The sequence below is a fragment of the Cygnus atratus genome, chromosome 1 (assembly GCF_013377495.2).
Source record: "Cygnus atratus isolate AKBS03 ecotype Queensland, Australia chromosome 1, CAtr_DNAZoo_HiC_assembly, whole genome shotgun sequence".
Lineage (NCBI taxonomy): Eukaryota > Metazoa > Chordata > Aves > Anseriformes > Anatidae > Cygnus > Cygnus atratus.
Window position 1 is genome coordinate 79,519,953 of NC_066362.1, and position 22,717 is coordinate 79,542,669.

Consider the following 22,717-nt stretch of genomic DNA (forward strand, 5'->3'; position numbering starts at 1 on the left):
AGAAGTGACTAAGGTCTTTTAAATGTTTTGAAAATATTGGGTGCATTTAAAAAATAAAAATAAAAAAATGTTAGAAAGCATCATAATTCTGATTATGTAATTGAGTCAGCCTGGAGGGAGGGATTTGTAGATTTGTATCACTGTCAAAATATTAAAAATTAGGGAAACTTGAATGGGCTGTTTCTCATGGCAAAAAAAAATGGAGTTATATTTTGTGCCATGCACTGAATGCTTGAATGCATCTTCTGAAATGCATGAGAATTTGTGTTCCATATTTTCCTAAACTAGTAGTTTCACAAGATCTGTAGTTTAAAATTTTGTCATAAGTATGAAGTTATTGTTCATTTTTATTGAGGCAATGTATTTGGCTTTAGGGATTATCTTTACTGTAAGACAATTGAGGGGACTCATTTCTAAAGGGATCTGTCTAGCCTTCCTCAGAAAGGAAAAAGATCCATAAGCATTTGAACATTAGGAAACAAAAAAAAAGAAAAAAAAATCTAACATGTTTCAGGCTTAGATTTATGCAGTGAAGTAGGAGTCCCTGATCGAGTGTAAGGCAAAGCACTGGCAATCTAAATTAAGAATTCTGTAAAGTTTAAAAACCAAAACAAAAAAATAGCAAGAGAATGCACGTTAGATGTATTTCTGACACTCTTGCTAGCAGGAGAACAGAAGAGGTTTGAGTCACTGTTTGACCTAGGAATTTGTATCATTGAAGATAAAAACGAAGCGTGTTTGAGAGAAGGAGATGCAATTGGCAAGTGAATACTCAAACTCAATAACCAGGAACCACTGCTGACTCATGTTGGCTTCAGCTATTTTGCTGGACACCTGGCAACAGTATTACAGTGTGATCATTGCTGGAACTGTACAAGTATGATTCATTCTTCTGTTGGGCTTTTCTGGTTGTCAGCTTCTTACTCTCTTTTCTTAAAATAACCTGGACTACCAGTAAAAGTATGCATGTCTACCACACATGCACATACATGGAAATACAGTGTATTGTATACAAAAGATTGTTGCCTGCCAGACACATCCGGTTCTCGCTTTTTGTAACTTGCTGTGTTTTCCGTAATCAGTATGCTGCTTTTTACTTGGTAATGATATCTGAGATTTCCAAAGATAATAGAGTATTTAAATGAGAATATTTGAAGGTGAGCATTGGCAGTGTAATGTTTGATAGAGACCAATGTTTCTACTTGGAAAACAAAACATTTTTATACCCCATGTTTCTGATACTACTTAAGCTATCAGGTGCTGACAAAATATTAATGATGGCTAATACATAATACAATAAAAAAAAAAGGGGGGCAAAATAAGTGCTAGTTTTTCCCCTCTCAGTCCCACATCCTTAAGTATAAGATGGAAAAGTGATAGAGAAGCCTGAAGAGATCAGTTGGAGTGGTAAAAGAAAAAGGTTGGGGACCAGGGAATCTTTCTTAACTGCTTATGATATAGACAAACTAATGGATATTTGCAAATTATGAATTATCATTGAATGGAAGTAGCTTTCTCCCCTCTACTTCCCATGCTTTTAAGTGGAAATTTAGAAAACGTTGTATCTGGCAGAGCAGGGAGAGGAACTCAAGGACCTGATTCTCTACTGGATGCCTTCAAAGACTAAGGGTGGGAGGAGTAGCTTAGACTTTGAGATTGCAGGAGTTGAGCCTGATTTTGCATCGTGGTTATACCTTCTAGATATGGGTGGCTGCAGAGAATGAAGACTAAATTAAAACCTATGGTTAATAAGGGTAGCCAAGTAGAATTATTAACAGACAAATTGATTAAGGCAACTTCAAATGATGTTTTTCACCATTTAAAGATGTTTCTAGACATCACTTTGCTCTTAAATGCACTTAAGAAAAAAAAAATCTTTGGTCTACAGACAGCCAAAAAGCTGTGCTTGTGAATGTTAAAAATGACCTTGGGCAGAAGAACTCAAAGGTTTTTGGTGGTTTTGTACTGAATAAAATGAACTGGCACAGCAATGTGGAAAAGCTGCATGAAGTTTCAGGGCCCTGATTTAACAAAATACACTTAAACACGGATATAGTCACTATTCTGTGAATGCGCATGTAATTCCTGATCGGTACACAAGTTAAATACTAGAATAAACCAAACTCATGAGTGTGTGTAATGTGAACTGTTGCTCATATTCTTAGATGGGTATCTGAGATGTCTGAAGCAGGAAATGAACCCTCCTCCCACAAATGAACAGTGCTATCTCTGCAAGTAGTCAGCCTTGCTTTTTTGAGATGCAGTGTGTGGAGAGGTGTCCCCAGACCCAGATTTGGAAGACAGTGCTTTTGGAAAAACACCTGCGGAAGATTTGTTGCCATGAATGCTTGAGTCATTGGGAGAACTGAATTAAAGCACTGGTTTTGCTAGCAAGGGGCAGAGCAGAGGGAGAACTTAAAGATGACTTGGAAAGGAAATTGCCTGGGTGTTAAATGAGACCTTGGTAGAATAAGGCTATATCCTTTCTAAGTGTAAACATTGATAATCTGTTAAGACCTTTTTTTTTCCCTGTGGATTTGGAAAGAATTGCAACTTTTGTTTCCTTCAATCTACAATATTCAGTACTTATCCTCCTTAGCTACTGCTTAAGTGTAACAGTTGTACTAGTATGCAAAAGGAAGTTAATCATATAGCTAACATTCTTATACTAGAAAAAAAATATTAGTTCTATTAAGTATACTTGAAACTAATACACTAATTTTAAGGCTTCTCTACTTTCACTTCTTTACATGTTTTCCATGGCTTTAGTTAAGATAGGTAGAACTTAAGTAGATGTACCTAGCACTTCATAATTGTGTTCGTGTGCATTTTCACGTGCACTCTGTTTTTCTTTAACCGTTCTAAGATTTGTCTATATTAATGTTTCATCTGTTAGTTCTGTACTGAGTTTGTATCTGGCGATGTTTCCATTTTCATGACAGCGCACCTATTTTTACTGTGTTAGTACTACTTAATAGTACTACCACTATAAAGACTAATTTATCAAAATTTCTATTTATTCAGGTTACTTAAAATAAGTAGCCCCACTTACCTAATTTGCACTTTAAAAAAAATTGTCACTGTTTTTACACCACAGCTCACAAAGAAAATTAGAATCATAATTTACAACTTCTGTCTCTAGAAGACTCTCATGTGCAGTGTTAGACATTGGGCTACTTCTGATATTGCTAGGAACACAGGTCATAACATTGTGTGCCATGGCCACAGGACAATTTTACAACTGTTACTTGTTAATACTGGTACCAACGGAGCATATCTGTGTTTGCTTGCAAGAGATTTTTTTTTTAATCAATAGCATCTTTGTGTTAGCAGATACAGTTTTATTAAATAATGGGGTCCAGGTGTGAAAAGAACAGATTATATTAAACTCTGCCATCTTTGTTTTCTTTTTTAACTTACTTTATTTGCTGCATTGAGCTACAGTGTGTATAAAATAACTGCCCTATGCTTAAAGTATAGCCAGAATCAGCATTTAGAAAATGGTACAATTAAGGCTGCATGGACAACCTGTACTTGGACTGGTTGTAAAATGCTGGTCTTGTCCATTATTGGGTTTGTGTGCGTTTGTGCGAGCATGTCTGTGTAAGGCACCAAGTGGATAGTGTTACTTCTGAGAACAGTGTGCCTTGGTGCAGTTGCTGGCCATGAGGAATTGTAGTCCCAAAGACCATTTTTATCAGAAGGTTAGAAATGAATGGCTGTCCACCTTCATAGATGGTATGATGCTGTGATGGCTGTATCCTTTGCGTATGGGCATACAGATTGCTGCTGTAACTTCTGGGTTGTGGTTAGATGCTGTGTGAACCACTGCCTTCTGTGTGAAGTTCTTAAGGTGGTCTGAGTTGGAAAGTGTTTGCTGGAATGTCGTAGCCCTGGAAGAAAGCTGGTAATTTGTATTTGGGGGCTTTGGCAGGGCCACACAATGTGTCCCATGCTTGGCAGTAACTACTACCTGGCTTGAAAGCTTTCATTGCACTTTTTAATCGCCCTGTTCAGATGGAACATTGCAACGTGAGTTCTTTGTTTTTGTTTTTGGGAGTTTTCACAATTCCTGATGTTTGGAGAACCTGTAATATATTTTTGTTTTGCTACATGTTTGGAGAAAAAAATTAAACCACTGATGTTTCATGTTCAGTTGTGCATACCATGAAAGTACTTCTCAGTATTTTCTGCTAGACTGACGTGTAATATAAACTACTTAAGTTGGTCTCACCTAATCCCTTTTCCTGGTAACTCTGGCGTAAACTAGAAAGTTTTCTAGGAAACACAGTGTAGGACCCATTACTTCAAAAAAAAAAAATGTGTAATAGGCCAACAGACAAAACTTTTTTTAAACCACAATTGGCTGCCTGTCTGGTGTTTTGTTATTCAAGGGACACAAAGAACACATTTGTGCAGAACAATCAATGAACCACATGCATGGATCTGATCAATCTCCGTTTGCCAGAGTCCCAAAATGGATGAGAAGGCATTCTTGGTTGTGTGCCATTCCCATATGGCTGCGAACCAGAGCCGGTCTGGGACCTTCCTGGGAGGCAAACCTTGAGAGCATTCTGAATAATGGCAGAGGTTATTCTGACATCCAGGCGCTGCAGGAACACCGTGGCCCTCTGTCCAAGCATAATAAACACGTTAGAAGCCTTGGCGGGTCTGTGGGAAGGCCTATGTGTATTGTACAAGTTCCTCCTCTACCAATATAAAAGGCGCTCTTACTAGTGTTACTGGAAATCTAGCACGTAACATTGTTAGTTGTTTAACAAGGAGGATATTTTGTGAGAAACGCCACGACTCTTGGGAATGATGAAGTGAGTCTATTTTAGTGGTAGGTGGAGGATAGTGTCATAACAGTTGTGATGTAACTGCCAAAGCTGTGTCCTTCAGTAAACTTAAATGTGTTTTGCTCTTGTCTGGGAGGGAGTACATAGTACTTTAAAGACCCTCTATATAAAACCAGACTGACTTAAGCCGTTAATGTTCAACCAGAAAAGAATTAGAACACCCTCTGCTGGTGTGAATGGCTCTGTTTTCCTCTTCTCCACAAGGACTTGTATGGCGTATATCCTAGAAATAGTAAAAGATGGTTCTCAAGTGTGATAACTTATCTTGATTAAGCTGAGATTTTGACCCATTTGTATTTTTTGCATGCAGAAATTTGATAGTTTGAATAATAACACCACTAAAACAGACATGAAGATAAGGTGGTGATGGTCCTTTCTTTACTTTTGTATGTGGGAATCCATATTATTTCCTCAGTAGGAGTACAAAAAGTTGTTATTCATTGGGAAATTCTTTCTGAAATTGGAGGTTGTGTGTGCAAGTATGCTTCTGAAGAAAGTGGCCATGTCTTAAACATGTTGATAGTTGCATTTGCATGACGCTGCCACATCCATTGGGTAAATCTGTGGTTTCATAGAGTAACCATGTGCGCCTCGGGCCTTTCCTACTGGTTATCTCTGTATATTCACTCAAGTTTTTAGAAAACCTCTGTCACTTGTCAGATGATGAGCAGTCAAGAGCAGAGAGGCTGGCTGTCTTTATTTCAGTTCCCCGGTACGTGCGCTCATGCCCTGAAACTCCTGGTAGGCCTGTCGCATGTTAATATCCTGTTCTCTCCTTCCTTCCCGGCTCGGGATGACTGAGAAGGAAATAACAGGGTCAGATGAGGAGTGGACGCTTCTTAATTTCTCCTCATAAAGCATGTCTGTTGCATGCCAAAGCAGTCGTCCTCATGTTCTTGACCCTCCTTCTCTTACGTGCCTCGCCAGACTCGCAACCTGTTGAGATGGGTGCTGCCTGGTTGCTGAGGAAACCCTTGGCCCCCAGCAGGTACAGACAGGGGTCCTGGGGCCCTGAGGAGCTGAGCACCCCGAGCACCCCTCTGTCCACCTGTGTCACTGGGAGCAGCCTGAGCCAGGGTATGGCACCGCAGTGCTCCCAGACTGCACAGCCGTGTGGGGAAGGGCACTGTGCTGGGGGAGGAGAGGGATGGCGATTGCTATGTAGGGAGCCTGCTCTGTATTAATAACAGCTCCCTTTCCAGTAAATGGTTGCTTACATAATTTTGTTACGAAAGAATGCTGCCGGTTGAACCGTGTTCATCTCTGCTGCTTATGAAAGTGTCCCTTCAGCACGCCTGCGATACGCTGCCTGCTGCAAGAGAAGGGTTAAGAGCAGACAACATCCTGTCAAAGACCTTGTTTTTAATTTTGCCTCTCAAACGGGCACAGATCCGGCTAAGAGCAGCCCAGATTAGTTCGGAAAACCTTTGAAGAGATTTAAGATGTCCTTCAGCCAGTTTGAAGGTTTTTGTCTTGCAAATCCAGTACAAGGGCGCCTGCAGGCATCTCGACCCTTGCTGTGCTGCTGATGCAGCTCAAGGTCATGCTAACCCGCCCTGTGACATTCAATAACAGCAAAAAAATTATGCGGTGAAACTGCTTCAGCATTCAGCCAACCAACAACTTCCTCAGCTCCTCACTAAAGGAAGAAGTGTGTATTTTTTTTTCTTTTTTTTGGCTTCGCAGATTTTTGCTGCAGGAAATAATCCAGGATTTCTGGTGTGTGTGATGACAAGGTCATTTCTTAATTAGAACACATGTAAAGAACAAAGCTAAATGGCTTCAAAACAGCTTTGTAGTTGATGGAGAGGATTTAAATTATTTAAAGAGATAGTCACCCAAGTATGATGGAAACTGAATTCTAAACACATTAACTCTTTCAGTACGCTGCAGTTTCCATATGCTACTTAAAAGAGAATGTCAAACTTGATGAGCAATATTGCAACTGCTGTTAAATGAACATTTTTACATCCATTTATAGTTGGGATTGTATTATGCATTTTCTTACCTGAGTTATGAAAGCTAGGTATTTATTTATTTACAGTGAAATATTCCGTGCTGGCTAGAGATCAAGAGATAGCCATAGGAAATTGCTTCCTAGACACGAGTGACTTAATTTCTACCATATTTCATATTTTAGTGAATGTATTAGCATAAATGTGTGTGTGTGAATTACAGTGCAAGCATGCACATATTGTTTCAGAAGTGCTACTGGAAGAAATTTGGACTATTATAAAGGCGGATTTGAGATAAAGGAATGGAGCTTGAAAGGAGAGAATCGGCAATATAAATGGCAACTTCACTTAGTTTTAAAGTACTGTGAGCTGTCTGGAAAACCTAATTGTAGGAGGGATCTCGGAATCTGAATTGTTCCCCAGGTTTGTCTGTGTGACTCGAAGCACTGAAGTGCAGAGACATTGGTTCAACAGTCTGAGACGTGGTTTGGGGTGGCTGTGTGTGTGACCTGTCCATCCTTTTAATCCGGTCTCCTATATTTCCTCCCCCGATCTGATTTTTGGGCTTCCTGTGCTGTGAATTCCCTGTGACCGACCAGGTGCCCACGCCTCCACAGTCACCTCGTGTGTGCGGAACCCTGTGAGCCACCACCCAGCTTGCCTGCGTAGTGCTGCTGCTCCCGCTGGCAGCACATCCCAATGGCACCTGCTGTGCTGGCAGCTTCCGGAGGGGAAGCGCGACCTGCCCTGCTCTGCTTTGCCCTGCCCTGCCCTGCTCTGCAGAACCTGGCTTTTGTCGCTAGCGCACAGCGACAGCAGCAGAGGCACTGGGTAGGGGCTCTGCTAGCCAGCTTAGAAGACGGGCTGTGCGTGCGCTCAGAGATGCCACTGCATGGTGCATTGGGGAATTGAAACATGGAGGAATAAGTCTTCCTTCTGCAGTCAGAAATTAAGCACTGAAATCTCCCAGCCGAGTGTTTCATGTGTAAATGACATAGATTATACTGAGAATGTATGAAAATGTCTCTTGTTGTTCTTTGTGTTTATGGTTTTTAGGCTTTCTATTTTTTTTCCTGAGTGAATCTTGTTCAGCTGGAACAGGAGGTGCAGCAAATGTCAAATGTCAGGCTGAAATGGAGTATGCTTACTACAGACAGATTGTGCTGGCTCCCAGAACCTCCATGTGAGAAAGGAGGAAACTGCATTTGCCAGGACAGGGAGGAAAGAGCAGGCACTACAACTTCTTTCCCCTTTGGGCTGCTTTTCTTCCCTTCCCTGCGCTGTCCCTCTCAGATGAGGCTTGTGAGGAGAAAAGGGTGGAGGAAAACAGGTTCCACACAAGAAAAACGGATAGGACAAAGCAGATCTGCTGTGTGAAATTTGTATGCTCTTGCTCTTGCCCTTGCCTGGGGTGTGCTGTGCCCTTAATATTATGGAAGACCTAAGCTCACCTGCTAGTAATTCCTAATTTACTGTCCTAATTCATCGATTTGTTATCACTAATTGTACTTCATTTACTTCTGTGTAGTTTCCAGTACCTAAAGGGTTGAAAGGTTGCTGTAATTGGCACCCGCAGCTGCTCTTTCTTTTGACAGGGGATAATTTTGCAGCCTATGCTTTGTGTGACAGCTGCCTAATTGGGCATTCTCCCCTTGTAGCAAGCCTGCCTCCTCCAGCCTCCCTGCTGACAAATGGTGGTGGATTATAGATGAGGACATGCTGACCCATTCGACCTTGCTGAGACAGCGGGGAGGGGCCTCCTGCTACTTGAGGGAAGCTTTGGGTCATTTAAAGGACAAGGTCATGAGCCAGGTGGGGAAATGACATGATATCACATGACAGTAGCCTGGTGACACGGTCAGTATGTCAAGGGCAAACTCATCAGTATTGATTATGCTTCTTTTTTATGGTGTCTCCATGAAGCCACTGATATTTCAAAACTATTTTGCTAATTTATTCTAGGTGAAGTGCCAAATGCTATTTTCAGGGTTATTTTTAGGAGTATTTGTACAGTATTTTCTTCTAAGTACAGATCACATACAAAAGCAGCGTTATTAAAACCCTGTCAATAATAATTTACAGGGTTTGTCTTGATGGTTTTGGCAAAATGTACATCTGCAAGGACTATGAGGAAAATACCAGGAAGGGTGAAAATCCCTGCTTTTAAATTTCAGTATTTCACTTTCCTTTCGTACTTGAAAGGCACGTGTATGAACCTTTATGAAAACGTGTATCCACATACGTATGGCTGACTTGAATGTGGGGAAACTCTTTAAATAAAAAGAGCCAAAGACAAAAGTTAAATATAAATCGTGTGTTTAAAGAAAAACTCTTCCATTAGCTCAGGGGTGATACAGTGAAGATAGTCCTGCCTATTTTAAGTAGCAATACAGTATCCAGCTATGCCAGCCAATAAAAACCTGCTAAGTGGGTTTTAGAAAATATGTTGTGAATACAAGTGACAATATTTTGAGAGCATCTTCATGTTGCATTTCTATGCTAATAAACTTCAAGGTAAACGAACAGCTTGTTTGACATTTGCTATGTTAGACAATAATAAAATGCTTTCTTCTGGAGTAATTAGACTTGATAGATTGATTATGCAAAGAGGTAGATAAAAACAGTCAAAAAGAAAACTCTCTTGAAGCAAGTTACTACCCATTTCTGAACGCTAATGGGATCACTCAGCTGTAGCCTCTGTCCAGCAGTCTTTGTTGCACACGCACCCACACGCATGCACAAACACAGGCACGTCCAGACACACATAGCAGACGCAGAGTTTCTGAAACAGCCTGCTAAGTACAGAGGGGAGTGTTCACCTCAGCACGCAGTTCGCGTTTCTGTGAAATCTGATTTGGTGTTGTGATGCTGTTGTGTCTGAATCTCGTCAGTTCACCAGGATGTAATTTTACTCCCCTGAGGTAAAAAGCCGTCAGTGGTAAAGTGTGATAAATTAGTTCACTCAAGTAGATGTGTGTGCGTGTGTTTAATTCTGACCTTGCCGTGCATGTGTTTAGCTACTCTCGGTGCCTGTGTCAAGCTTGGTGGAGGTTTAATCCTGTGCCCTTGTACACGTATGCTTGATTAGTAGTTGTGGTTATCTCAGCAAAAGACATTCCGCCTTCCTCCTTGTATTGGTCGGGACCCGGGCATTGGGGAGTCAAGTCGAAGGAGAAAGAAAAGATTTTTGCATTAGTATTCTATGAAAGCCTTACTGTCTGCAGAACAAATTGATTGCTACAGTGTACCTGTGCTTGGCACCACTGCTGTGAAAGAAAGGTATGGTTGTAATCTGTTTTATTGTATTACATATTGTGACACTCCAGGAATGTTTAACATTCAGCTCTTCTGTGGCACATGCTAGAAGTCTAAGTAAAGAAAAATATGTGAATGAATGAAAAGTATGTGAGCCTGTCATATCTGCAGCTTTGTTTACTACAGTGAACTAGGTAGCCCCTGCTAATGAGACAAATATATTGTTTATGCCAATGGCAACGTAAGGAGATAGGTAACAGAATTGTCTATATTATATTCAGTTTCTCACATCTGTGTCAGTGGTTGCTACGTACCTATACAGATAAAATTCTGGTCAATATTGTAAGTGTGATTTTTTTGAGCTTTTAGTAAGATGATAAATGGGAGATACGTATATTTGAACATTGATGTGTTCGTCTCTTTAAATGAAAATAGCTTTTTTTCCCAGTTTTTGATCTGCTGCACTGGTCTTGCATGGAGGGGTATGTGAGGGAATGTGTAAAGGTAGGGAAATCTTAGACATGCTATTAATGATAAACAGGACAAGAACAAAGCTGAGAAGTCTTTACAGTATTTCAGCCTTCAGTCCTTCTTCCTCCAACCATGTAAATACGCACCCATTTTTTAAAGAGAAACTTAGCACTCTTCATTTTCTCAACTCTGTTGCAGACTTTACACAGTTGATTCTCTGGTTTTATAGATGCTCTGCTGATCTTGGTTTTGTGTTTGTGAAGTATGAAGTGCTCCTTTAATAAGATTCAGGCTGTTTCACAGAGAGCTGTGCATAGTGCTTCATTCTTGGCATCCCTGAAGTTGTGTTTGTGATTATTTGGATGTTTGCTTGTGGTCATTCCAAAACATCTGAAGTGTCTGCTCTTGTCATGTAGACATTCCCAACTAATTAAGTTTAGGACAGGTGGCAGACTTGTCCTGGACATTTAAATCTGGATGCAAACCTAATCTAATAACTTGAAGAGGAAATGAAAATCCACCTTTCCAAGTGTGTTATCATTATACACGAGCCACAGATGAATCTGAAATCCTCTCTCTGCACATTGTCTGGGCAGGTGACAAGTAAATGGCTTGCTTTAAGGAAATGAAGGACTTAGGAAGCACTGTATGCTGAAGAGCAGTCATGCACTATAATAGTTACTTCCGTCATATGGCCTTGCAGACTCAAGATTAACACTTTATAGATGTGTGGTATATTTATGAGTGTAAGCTCGAGCTTACATTTTACACCTTGCGAAGGGTATGAATACGGCCTTATGCATGTAAGTTGTTTATCATCTAGATCCTCTGATAGCTAAGAAAATTTCTGAGAACCCCAGATGCTGTGTTGTGATTGTTTGTACTCAAATGATGACTAATTTCATTAAAACTAATTAATCAAAACTTACTTAAAGCAAATGTTTTGTTAGTGAGCTTTTCTTCTCTCCTGGAATTCTTTTGGAAAATTGTGTAAACACATGTTGTAACATTTAGAAAAAAAAAGTCAATTTAAAAAAAAAAGTTGCACAATTTACACAGCAGTTCACAAGATAAAAGGAATTGGCCATATTTAACAAGGTATTGAAAGTTAATTGCAGTGCTAATGCAGAAATGGTTAAATTGCATCTTAAATTCTGTATTGACATTTGTAGACTTTAACTAGTTAGTGGAAGGTTCTGAGTTCTAAAGAAGATGCTAAATAAATACAAGGCAATACTGCATTTCAATGCAATTAACTTTTGTTCATAAATAATTCAACCTGTGACTTTAAATAAATGATTAGAGGAAAAGAAAATGACATGCAATTAAATCCAAGTCCTTGAAAACATTTTAACAGTCAGGATTGCTCTGACTGCTTTAAGACTTCTTATAACTCTCTTTTTTTGTAGTAGTAGTAAATCCAGTTTTGGGAGTTGTGGTTTTATTCCCTCCCACCCCCCCCCAATCATTAGTGTATCAACGGAGATATGAGGTAGGCTCCTGAGCTCACAGTTAAGAGGAAAGATGGTGCGTGCTTTTGGTATCTTAGTTTTGCTAGTGCCATGGAATATGTCAGCATGGATAGCATGTGATTTGTCTGGGTTTGTTCTTTTAAATGGAAAGTAGAAGGCTGTCTGCAGAATTAAAACTTGTACTGCCAGCTTTACTGAATCAGCGTGCCTGAAAACACTAAAATCTGCATGACGGTTTCCGACTAAAACTTGTACTGGAGTGGACTGTTCTATTAGAAAGAACATATAAAATCATGTTTGAAAAGCAGTCTTACTTACAATGGAGGCAGGCAGTTGATTCCACCATTGGTTAACTGTGTAGCAAAGTCTTTCCTCTGGAGGTATTTAATCAAGTATTAAGCTGGAGTTGATGCTTGAACACATCATCAAGTTGGGCAGATTTTAGAAGAGAATTCTAGTTTAGGCGCTTTTTGAAAGGTAGTTGTGCCCTCCTTGAGGCTGTGAAATGCCTGTTCCCCATCGCCACCCCCTGTCCTTCTGTTATCATGCTTTAGCACGGTAAAGAAAAGGAAGTTGAGGTGTTGCATAACTTTTCTAAGTAAACAGATTTTGTGTGCAGATATTGAAGGTAGTCTTAACTCAGTAAGTGCTGTAGTTACCAGATTCCTCTTAATGCTAAAGGCAGTTGTGTAATTAATGGCCTTGTGTACTGACCTGAGACTGCTGCTAAACCTCCTGAGGGAATTATTTTGTCTATCATGTTGGTTAACTTTCCCTGAAAATTAAGTGTTGCTGATACTCCATCATGGTGATGAGGGAGGGTTTTTCAAGGCCTGATGAAATAAACTCCAGCATTGTTTTTCCTGACTACTGGACAGAGCATCTGCAGCAGCAGAATCAGTTTGAATGATTAAAGTGTAACCATTAATAAAAGCATGATCAGGGTTACTTGCAGGGGCAAGTGTGGTAAGATAAGGAAGTGCAAAACTGCACTTAAAAAAAAAAAAGTGTTTTTTAAAGATGTTCTCGTTGTATAGTCATAGAAAGAATTGAGACTTGTTTCTGGCAGTAGCATGAATGCCCTGTTGCTATCATGGTAAATGATTTAGAGCAGGCAAGATTAATAATCCTCTTCTTTGTTCAATCTATTCTACTGAAGCCATTTGGAAAATTTGGAAACCTTGGAGCTTATTAAAAGTTCCAACCATCTTTTGTCTTTTCTAACTCTCTTTTATGGATCTTTGCTTCTATAACATCAACCTTAGGTGGCACTGCCTATTAGCAGTTAGGGTTTGAAATACCGCTACTCCTCCCAAACTTGCATTTTTTGTGAAGCTGATGGCAGTTACTTGATGTATTTTCTCACCCTCTGGAAAGGGTTAAGTATGGCAGGTATCTGCAAGTTCTAAAAATGAATAACCACAGTAACTAAGTTTTTTAGTAGGCTTGGTCAGTTTGGAAACTTCTGATTTGAATACAACTCTAAGATCAATTTAAAATGTCCTTTGAAGCCACTCTTGCCAGCTCCAAAGCTGAAATTTGAGCTTCTAAGAACTCAAAAGGAAACATGTTCGTGTTTATTTTTAAGAGGTGAATATACTTCCTATCCTTTTGGCTCTGTTTAAATGGGAGGCAAACGCGTTTCTGCAGGCTTAGTTCTAGTTACTGATGCAACATTCACAGGATCATCTCGGTCAAATGTGGCAGAATTCAGGGTTCCAGGACCTGGGCACCACTGAGCAGTTCAGCAGCTCTGAGAAAAGCCACCTATGTGAATTCACTTTTGCTCCTTCAGCTTCACTCACCTTTCCTTTGTAGCTCCACTTTGAGCATGGACTACTGGAGTTCTGTTTATACATTTGTGTATGTGTGGATGAATTCACAAACTGTGTCTAATCCGTCCTAGCAATCTAAAGCTGAATGTATTGCAGCTGAATTAGACCACTAAAAAGCAGACTTTGACAGCTTTCTAAAGCAAGGAAATAAAAATGGATCTATCCTGAAAGGAAGTGTTTAAGTATGTGTATACACATTTATACATGCTTTTTATCCAGAAGCAAGGACCTTTCAAAACGGACTTCATTGTTCTTGGGTAGGAAAGAGGCTGAAAGTGGACAGTGGATGAGAAGATCCACTGCTGCAAAACTCTCTGCTGTGCAGTGGTCCTTCCAGCTCCAATAAACTCAATAGGCTCTGGCCAGCTCATTAGGACTGTTTCAGCATGGCAGATGAGCTAGAAAGAGTAAAAAAAAAAAAAAAAAATAAATAAAAAAAATGGTGAAATGCATGTTATTTGTAAGGTGTTCTGTTTTTTACAAAAACAGAATAACACTTCTTGCAATTTTAATAGTGCCCAATAGCCTCCAACATGGCTTAGATGCATACAGTGCACATGATCGGGGTCTGGGTGAACAACAATGGAGAGAAATTACTATGATCAGTGCGCAATGAGCGGCAGCAATCTAATATTGGATATTTCGGTGTCAGATTGAAATAGGTCTTTGGTAGCTGAAATACTTCTTCATTTTTATTATTATTATTATTTGCTTGTGTTTTTTTATGATCTCACTACGTGTATAAATAATATGGAATTTAATTTCTTTAGTTCACGGAAGTCTTAAATAGCTTGAGATTTTCTTCTTTTCCAGACTCATGTAGTGGATGGATAGCTTATGAAAATTTGTTCTACAGTTAGGATGCTTCTTTATTATCTGCAGCTTGGTGGTGGAGTATACCAGGTTTGTTTTTTATTATGGAGTTTTTAAATTGTGGTTGTATGTTTCATTAAGGAAAAACAAGCTGCTCAGGATGTTCTGCTTCAGACACTTTCTTCTTCTCAGCTGTTTTACCTGTGACTATTATTTGGAGAATTTTTTCATTTCATGGAAGGGTAGTTCAGATGCACGTTTCGTGTAATTTGTAAGTATGGACTCTTGCACAGTTAAAGCTGACAGTACAGACAATGGAGGAAAAAGTCTTTTATCAACAGTCTCATGCTTCTAAGAGCATTTCTTGTGTTCTGCAAGGCTTATGAAGTCACTGTCAAAAGGTTTTTGTAGTGTTCAGCTAGTCACAATGGAGTGCAAACCAATTTGGAATTAAAAATGGCTGGATGAGTTTTACTATGCAAAAATTAAACTCAATCAAATCTGCTAGTCAAAGAGAGATGTTTAACAAGAGCAGTTTTAGTGGCATTGCTTGGAGCAACAAAAAATGTTACTTGAATATCTCCATGGAATAGTCTGGTTTTTGGATGTGCAAAGCTGTTGTAAATACTATTACTTTTCACGTGATTGATAACTGTGAGGATCATGCTTGCTCTTTGACAATATCTATTTGCTTTAAAGAAAGGTAATCAAAGGTGAATAAAAATAACTCGTGGAAAAAATTGATGTGTTTTCAGTACTGTGTTCAGATGTGTGAGCAAAAAGGCACATGCTGTTGTTCCATGTTCTTTTGAATGGCTCATATTTATTGGGCAGCTGACAAAACAATTTGCATTCAGTGTACATTTTGCTTTTCACATGTAGAAGCAAATTTAAAAAAGTGTTTAGTCTAAAATTTTCTTTTTGGATTTTTTTCCGAATATGAATTGATTCATTTGGTCTGAGTGGTGATTTAACAGGTAGTAACTTACTGCTTCTACCCTCATCTGCCTTCCCTTTCTCAGCAGCAGATTATGGAGTCAAGATGTTTTAGATCTTTCAATCCTTCCTCCTGTTCTGTTAGTCAAGATCAGAATAAAACTAATGCTAACATCTGAAGATTTTGACTTTTCATCTGTATGCATTGCACCACAGTGTTTACTGCAGTTCAGTGGAAACACTTTCTACAATGGTGAAGAAATGCGTCTGATATTTTAGGAACTAAGCTACCTAGAATTTCACCTCTGGCTTTATATTTTAATGAAATGGGCTGCTGCTTTCTTTCTGCAGCCTGCAGTATCCTATGTAATCTTGTTCCTGCTCTTCTTTTTCTTACTGTTCAGGACACTGCTTGTGAGACAGCTTCCCAGGTAGCTTGGATAACATCTATGCCTTCACTTAACTGTTGCCGCTTTTCTTCCTTAAATCTACTTTTTTTCCTTTCAAACCTTCTTTTCTGCTTAGTTATGCCGGTATCTGGTCTTAGTTTGTAATCACTTTGGGGTTATAGTCTGAATTTATGGGAATATAAAATGTTTTACAATAGTAATTATGCCAGACAGTGTATCCCAGCAAATGTCAAGCACAGACAGACTTGTTCTCATAAACCTGGCAGAATATAAAGAAGGCAAGTGAAATTGGCATCCCAGTAGGTTATTCTTGGTAAGCCAAACTGTTCACCTTCAGAAGTGCTACAAGCGATACTCTGGTTTACATGATTTAGTAGAGAGACACCAAAGGGACTTTGGAAGGAAGTCAGGTTAAGTTTTATTAGCAGCAAATCTGAAATCTGAGCTAGACCCAGTAAATCCAATCTCTCTGATTTAAGCAGTGGAAGGAGAAAATATGTTCAGGAAAAAAAAAGGGGGCGCGGGAGATGAACTCACAGAATGTAAGTCTGCTGTTTGGGCTCAGAAGGTTATTTTATTAAGGCAGCCGAGACAGAAAGCTTCCTTTGTTTCACTGAATGTGGTCTGGGTTTATGTTTAACCGCTCCTTGGGACAGGTACTTTCTCTGCTTTCAAGTTCCTCCTCAAAAATTTCCTTGTTCATGTTGTTTTTGGCACCATTTTCTGTCATGATTAAAATAAATAAATAACTAAATGTTGTCATTCTGAAAGTAAGTTTTTCTAGGAGCAGTGTTCCCTTTCCTCATCTGGTCTTTCTGGTCTGTCTTTGACCAGTGCTCTCTGAAGTGAAAACAGCTTGCAACAGGGCAGGGGGATTTTCATTTTGCCAGCTAGGGAAGGGAAAGCTCTTGCTGCTAACTCCTTTTAAGATCAGCAGCTCAAGAGAATGGGAGCCCTTTCATGGTAAATTTTAGCCCTTCTGTACCCTTTCCTCCTTATCATTCCTATTTTGGTGTGTTGATATTTTTCTGTCTTACTCTTCCCTTCCCTTCCAATCACATGTGGTAAAAAGAAAGCTATCAAGTGCATTGAAACATTGCTGCATTGTTACAGCAACATGTATGGTTATACTGCTGCAAAAACAATACAGGCATTTACTTCTTTTCTTCTCTCCTAAGGAAGGGAAAACACTTATTCTGGAGGCCAGGCTTGCTCTAAGGCTTTATCTAGCTGTTGTCCAGCTGAACTCAAATTATTCATACTCTCAGCATCTCATGGGTGAAGATGTATTGATTTTAAACTTGGTATAGACTATGATGAAGGAAAGAGGACAAATAGTAGGGTGTGAATCTGTGAAGAAAGGCAAGCAACATACATCATCTGTGTTTTGGCATGTGGTTTTCCTGGAGGTATTTTGGTGGATTTGAATTAATTTTTGCTATGATGACTTACTGTTGTTGAGAGTAAGCCTCAAGATTGTAGCTGATTTTTGTCTGGGGAGCAGTGCAGGAGCATAATGGAATTTCCTGTGTGAAAGGTACCTGTATATTTCGATTAAAATGGGTGTTTGTGGAAACGAGAAGAAGGAAGAGGGATGCAATAAGTGGTTAGGCTATGTGGGTAGAAATGAAAGAGTTATTAATGTATGTATAACTTGGATGATAAATTTTAAACCTCATCTAAAGCAAGAGAAAAACAATTGAAGTGAAGGGTTATACAGTCAGTGTGTGTTGAGAGGAAGGATTACAGTAACAGCTGTGCTTTGTGTGGTGCGGAAGGGTTGCTGGATGTTCGTAATGTGGAATTGTAGGGATTTGAGAGAAAGCTGAATGAAAGTAACTTAAGGAAGAGACAAGTAAAACTTTAGAAAAGCAGAATACGTCTTTGTTTTTGTAAGTCATCATGAGTAAGTGGATAGCAGGAATGTCAGAATAATAATAATCTCCTCTTAACAACTTTTTTTTGGGACAAAATGGATAATATTAATGAGGTGAGGAGACCCATCCCTTCTATGTCACGCTACCTTTAATGCTACCTTTATCATGTCGTTCAGCTCTTATACAGTGGTCAAGCTCTGTTATTGTCAGAAACTGACCACAAGCATAACCAGCTTTAGGGGGAAACTCTATTTTAGTCTAGCCTGTTGATGTGTTCTTAAGTAAGATAGTCTCCCTTTCATGGGCTAATAGTGAACTAACAGAATGACTTTACTGTTAAAGTGGAAATAAAATTGTTTTCCATCTTCATTTTCCACATCCTGATTCTAATGTATTTATTTTTGGCAGGGTGGAGTGAAAAGCAGATTCACAGAGTTCCAGCATTGACACTTTCAAGGTATGAGTTTCTGTCCATGAACTTAAGAAGCTTTTTTACACTGTATTTTTTCATCTCAGGCATGGATTCGTAACTATATCTAATTCACACAAGCTTTAGACCTTTTCCCTCCTAAGAATTCTGAGCCAGGTGATGGTTTATTTCACATGCCTAGATAGTCCTTGATCTCTTTCTCATGAGATTGTTAGCTTGGCACCCTATTCAGCAATCTGCTAGAAGTATCCTGGGAAGCTAAAGACATCATCACCTGACCCCCAGAACTTCTCGCCTTTTCTTGACAAATGGATTTTAAATTGTATGCTTTTAGGGTATAAATACTGTTTGAGACAAGTGGCGGCTGCTCCCCTCCTATCCCTACTGGTCTTTCTTTGTTGCACAGTTTGGCTTGCACCTCAGCTGTCCAGCATGATTCACTTCTGCATTAATTTGGTATCTGTGAGTCATCTTGCAGTCCTGTTAGGTTCTGCAGGTATGTATGAACCTGAACTGCTGTTGAAAGATACCAGGTTGATGTAATCTTCAATGAAGTTCTTTGGTATTATTCATTGACCAAATTTAGCAATGGAGGTTGAACAAAAACCTCTAGCTTTATGGCAGGATTCTTATAAATGCTCTTTAAAAAAAAAAAAATATATATATATATATATATATTTATATTACAGGCTAGTAAGAACATGTGCAGCCAATGAAACTTATCAGTTATATTCAGGTCACTGACAATGCCTTACTATCTGTTGATCCAGAAAACACCGGAGTTACTTATTGATGCTGGTATATTGAGCTGGGAAACGATTCTGCAAGGTACGTCAAGGAAAGACGGCTTTGTGTAACACAAAGGATTGTGACCCTTCAGCCATGCTCAGATCTTGACCAGGGCAGATTAAGCTGCAAATAGTATCTAGCCTGCTTGGCTGAATTGATAGAGTTGTGGGTTTGGATACTAACTGTTAGATAACGACTTTACTACATAACACATAGTTTATGATAACTTGAAGATTTGTGTTTATTTACTACGTTCATGACAGAGTTCTCTAGTTTTGTGAAAATTTTCTTCTCTCTGCACTTTATCAACAGACATTAAGTAAACATACTAAAACTCTAATTACAATTTTGAGATATTCCTGTGTTGTTCTCCATCCCTGCCCTCAAAACTGAGAAGGTTTACAGAAGGGGATTTATTACCCGGCTTCCATTGTCTTTCATTGTTACCACTAGCTTTTTTTGTTAGATGATGAATTGGTATCAGACTTCCAGCTTGTGAGATACCAGATCACTTGTTACGGTTGGTGTGTGTTGAACAACTTAAGGAACAGGCAAGCTGGAATAATCAACCTTGCGGGTCTAGTTTGGAAAAGGAAATCTTAACTGGTTATAGTAGGAAAAATATTTGAATCTTCAATGTGAAACAGTTTGCATTAACTTTTAGAGCTTCAACTTTATTAGTCAGGATTCTTAAACTGGTGGTCTGTTACTGTTTTTCAGTGTGGTATATATCCATCTATCCAGGTGCCTAATTCTGCAAAATTCTGCAACATTAATGTATGTTGCATAAAATTTAATGTTTCTCTGATGCATGAATTGGTATATGTACATAATCTTTCCATTATTTTGATGCCCTATAAAGATTAAAAAACAAACAAACAACAACAACAAAAAAACAACAAACACAGACCTAAGATCTAATTTATTAGTAAAAATAAATAAGTAAAAAGAAAATGCAGAGGAGTTACTATTAAACCATTCATCTAACTGACATTTTGAATATTTTAAAATACTTCTTGATTCGATGTTTCGCATGTAAACACAATATTTCTTTAAAAATAAAATTAAAATAGTACCTTTGCAAAATCAGTCATGAGCAGCCAGCCATTGCTTCAAGATAATCTGTTCTCGTGGACTACTTTACTGCTGAATTGATCAGAAACACTTTCTTCTTTGTGATAGCTGACATATTTGTTTTTGTTCTATTGGCTAGTCATTCATTGTAGTTTGTCATTACCATCTTTTAAAAGGCAGCACACTCAAAATGGCCTATATTTACATTTTTAGGCTCTCAGCTGAGTGCTATGGTTTTGCCTATCAGGATTCTCTGAATAGAAATAAAATTGTGTTTTGGGCATTCTCTTTATGTTGTCACAGTAAGAAAAACTCAAAATAGTCACTGCCCATTGACAGCAGTGTACAAAATCCCTTTGACTTGAAAACGACGGGGTTTGATCCCAAATTGAGAAGTAGCTGAAGCCCCCTGCTCCTGCAGAGGATGTAGCATGTGAACTTTTATTTAACAAGAGGAAAAAAAGTGCTGCTGACTTGTTTTAGTTATAATTTTATTTGATCTGGTTATAATGATTAAAGAAAGTTTTTATAACATAAGCATTAGAGGAGACCTAATGTGATACTGAACCAGCAATTGTTCCCAGTAATATAGCTCAATTAAAGTAAAATAAATAAAATAAATAAATAAATAAATGTTGCGCATTAGAATTTTTGTGCTTGTAAACTTAAGCTATTAGGCTCCAGGTAGACTTGGTTTAAAGTGTCAGATAAATACTACATATGAACTAATGTGTTTCTTTAAATATTTTTGGTTGTGAAATGTCTTGTATATTTTTCATGTGTGTTTCTTTCTCGACAAATGAGAGAAAGCAGCTGACTATTTGCAGATGTTGAATGAACCTCTGGTACCTTTGATCTTGAATCATAATCATTGCCCGATTTATTTCATAGAATCGTAGTATGGTTTGTGTTGGAAGGGACCTTTAAAGATCATTTAATTCCAAGCCCCCTGACATAGGCAGGGACACCTTCCACTAAACCAGGTTGCTCAAAGCCCCATCCAACCTGGCCTTGAACACCTCGAGGGATGGGGCATCCACAGCTTCTCTGGGCAGCCTGTTCCAGGGCCTCACCACCCTCAGAGTAAACAACTTCTTCCTAATGTCTAATCTAAATCAACCCTTTTTTGTTTAAAGCCATTACCCCTTGTCCTATCCCTACACTACCTGATAGAGAAATAGATACCCCAGGCTTTCCTGTAGGCCCCCTTTAGATATTGGAAAGTCTCTATAAGGTCTCCCTGGAGCCTTCTCTTCTCCAGACTAAACGGCTCCAGCTCAGTCAACCTGTCTTCATAGGAGGGGTGCTCCAGCCCCTTGATCATCCCTGTGGACCTCCTCTGGACTTGTTCTAATATGTCCATGTCCTTTTTTTGCTGGGGGGCCCAGAGGTGAACTCAGGACTCCAGATGGGATCTTACAAGAGTAGAGCATGGAGAGAATCACCTCCCTTGACCTGCTGGCCACACTGCTTTTGATGCAGCCCAGGATATGGTTGGTTTTTGGTCTGCAAGTGCACGTTGCCAGCTCATGTTGAGCTTCTCATCAACAAACACCCCCAAGTCATTCTCTTCAAGGCTGCTCTCAGTCCATTCTCTGTTCAGTTTGTATTTGTGATCAGGATTATCCTGGCCCAGATGTAGGACCTTGCACTTGGCCTTGTTGAACTTCATGAGGTTCCCACAGGCCCACCTCTCAAGCCTGTCCAGGCCCCTCTGGATGGCATCCCTTCCCTTCATTTGGACATTGAGCCACTGAATGCAGCTCTTCAAGTGCAACCATCCAGCCAGTTCCTTACCCATCAAGTGGCCTATCAGTCAAATCCATGTCTCTCCAATTTAGAGACAAGGATTTCATGGGGGACAGTGTCAAATGCTTTGCACAAGTCCAGGTAGATGATGTCAGTTGCTCTTCACCTATCCACTAATGCTGTAACGCCATCGTAGAAGGACACCAGATTTATTTTTCTTTATAACATTTCAATGCATTGAGAAAGTTTCTCAAAACTTTTACAGAATAGGAAAGATAAAAATTCCATTTAAAAAACAAACAAACCCCACTTTTCTCCCATTTTGCTCAAAGGGGATAGAAAAGGGTTAGCAGAATTGCATTGCCCTGAGGTCTAAAACCTAGCTCAGTTTGATCTTAAACCAGTGACTGTTTTAAGATCTCATGAATCAGTATCAGAGCTAAAAACACCTATACTGTTGTGCTGAGAAGCTCGCATGCAAGGCTTCAGGAGTGATTTGTGTGTCTGCAGTAGCTCAGGCAATACTATAGCTGGAAGGAGTGACAATCTAACTCATGTGAAGGATGTTATTAAAAAGGAGCAGTCTTCTTAGCTGGCATTATTTTTCTTGCCCTTTTCCTTTAAGGCCTATTCATTAGTAACTGAGCCAACCCAATCAAACAGGTAGAGTGCTACAAATGTAATATCTGTACAAAAATTAGACTGAGAAAAATCAGTAAACAAATCTTGAAACAGAAACGAGATGAAGATGGATGTCAAATGACATAAAGGTTTTACTGGTGATGCCTGAGA

General features: G+C 39.2%; 1 protein-coding gene across 21 annotated transcripts in view; it reads left to right on the forward strand.

The window, feature by feature from the left end:
• NRIP1 (nuclear receptor interacting protein 1) overlaps positions 1–22,717 on the forward strand; it is a 76,872-nt gene that overhangs the window by 34,158 nt on the left and 19,997 nt on the right. For 6 of the 21 annotated variants that reach the window (XM_035540255.2, XM_035540258.2, XM_050708043.1 and 3 more), the window contains exons 3-4: positions 18,292–18,340; positions 19,084–19,141. The exons of 6 other annotated variants lie outside the window; for them this stretch is intronic. The gene's annotated coding sequence lies outside the window, so the exon portion shown is untranslated. Of the gene's footprint in view, positions 1–9,689; positions 10,094–14,660; positions 14,751–18,291; positions 18,341–19,083; positions 19,142–22,717 lie in introns of those variants that run through there. 9 more of the 21 variants (XM_035540249.2, XM_050708031.1, XM_035540251.2 and 6 more) reach the window with 4 other exon arrangements.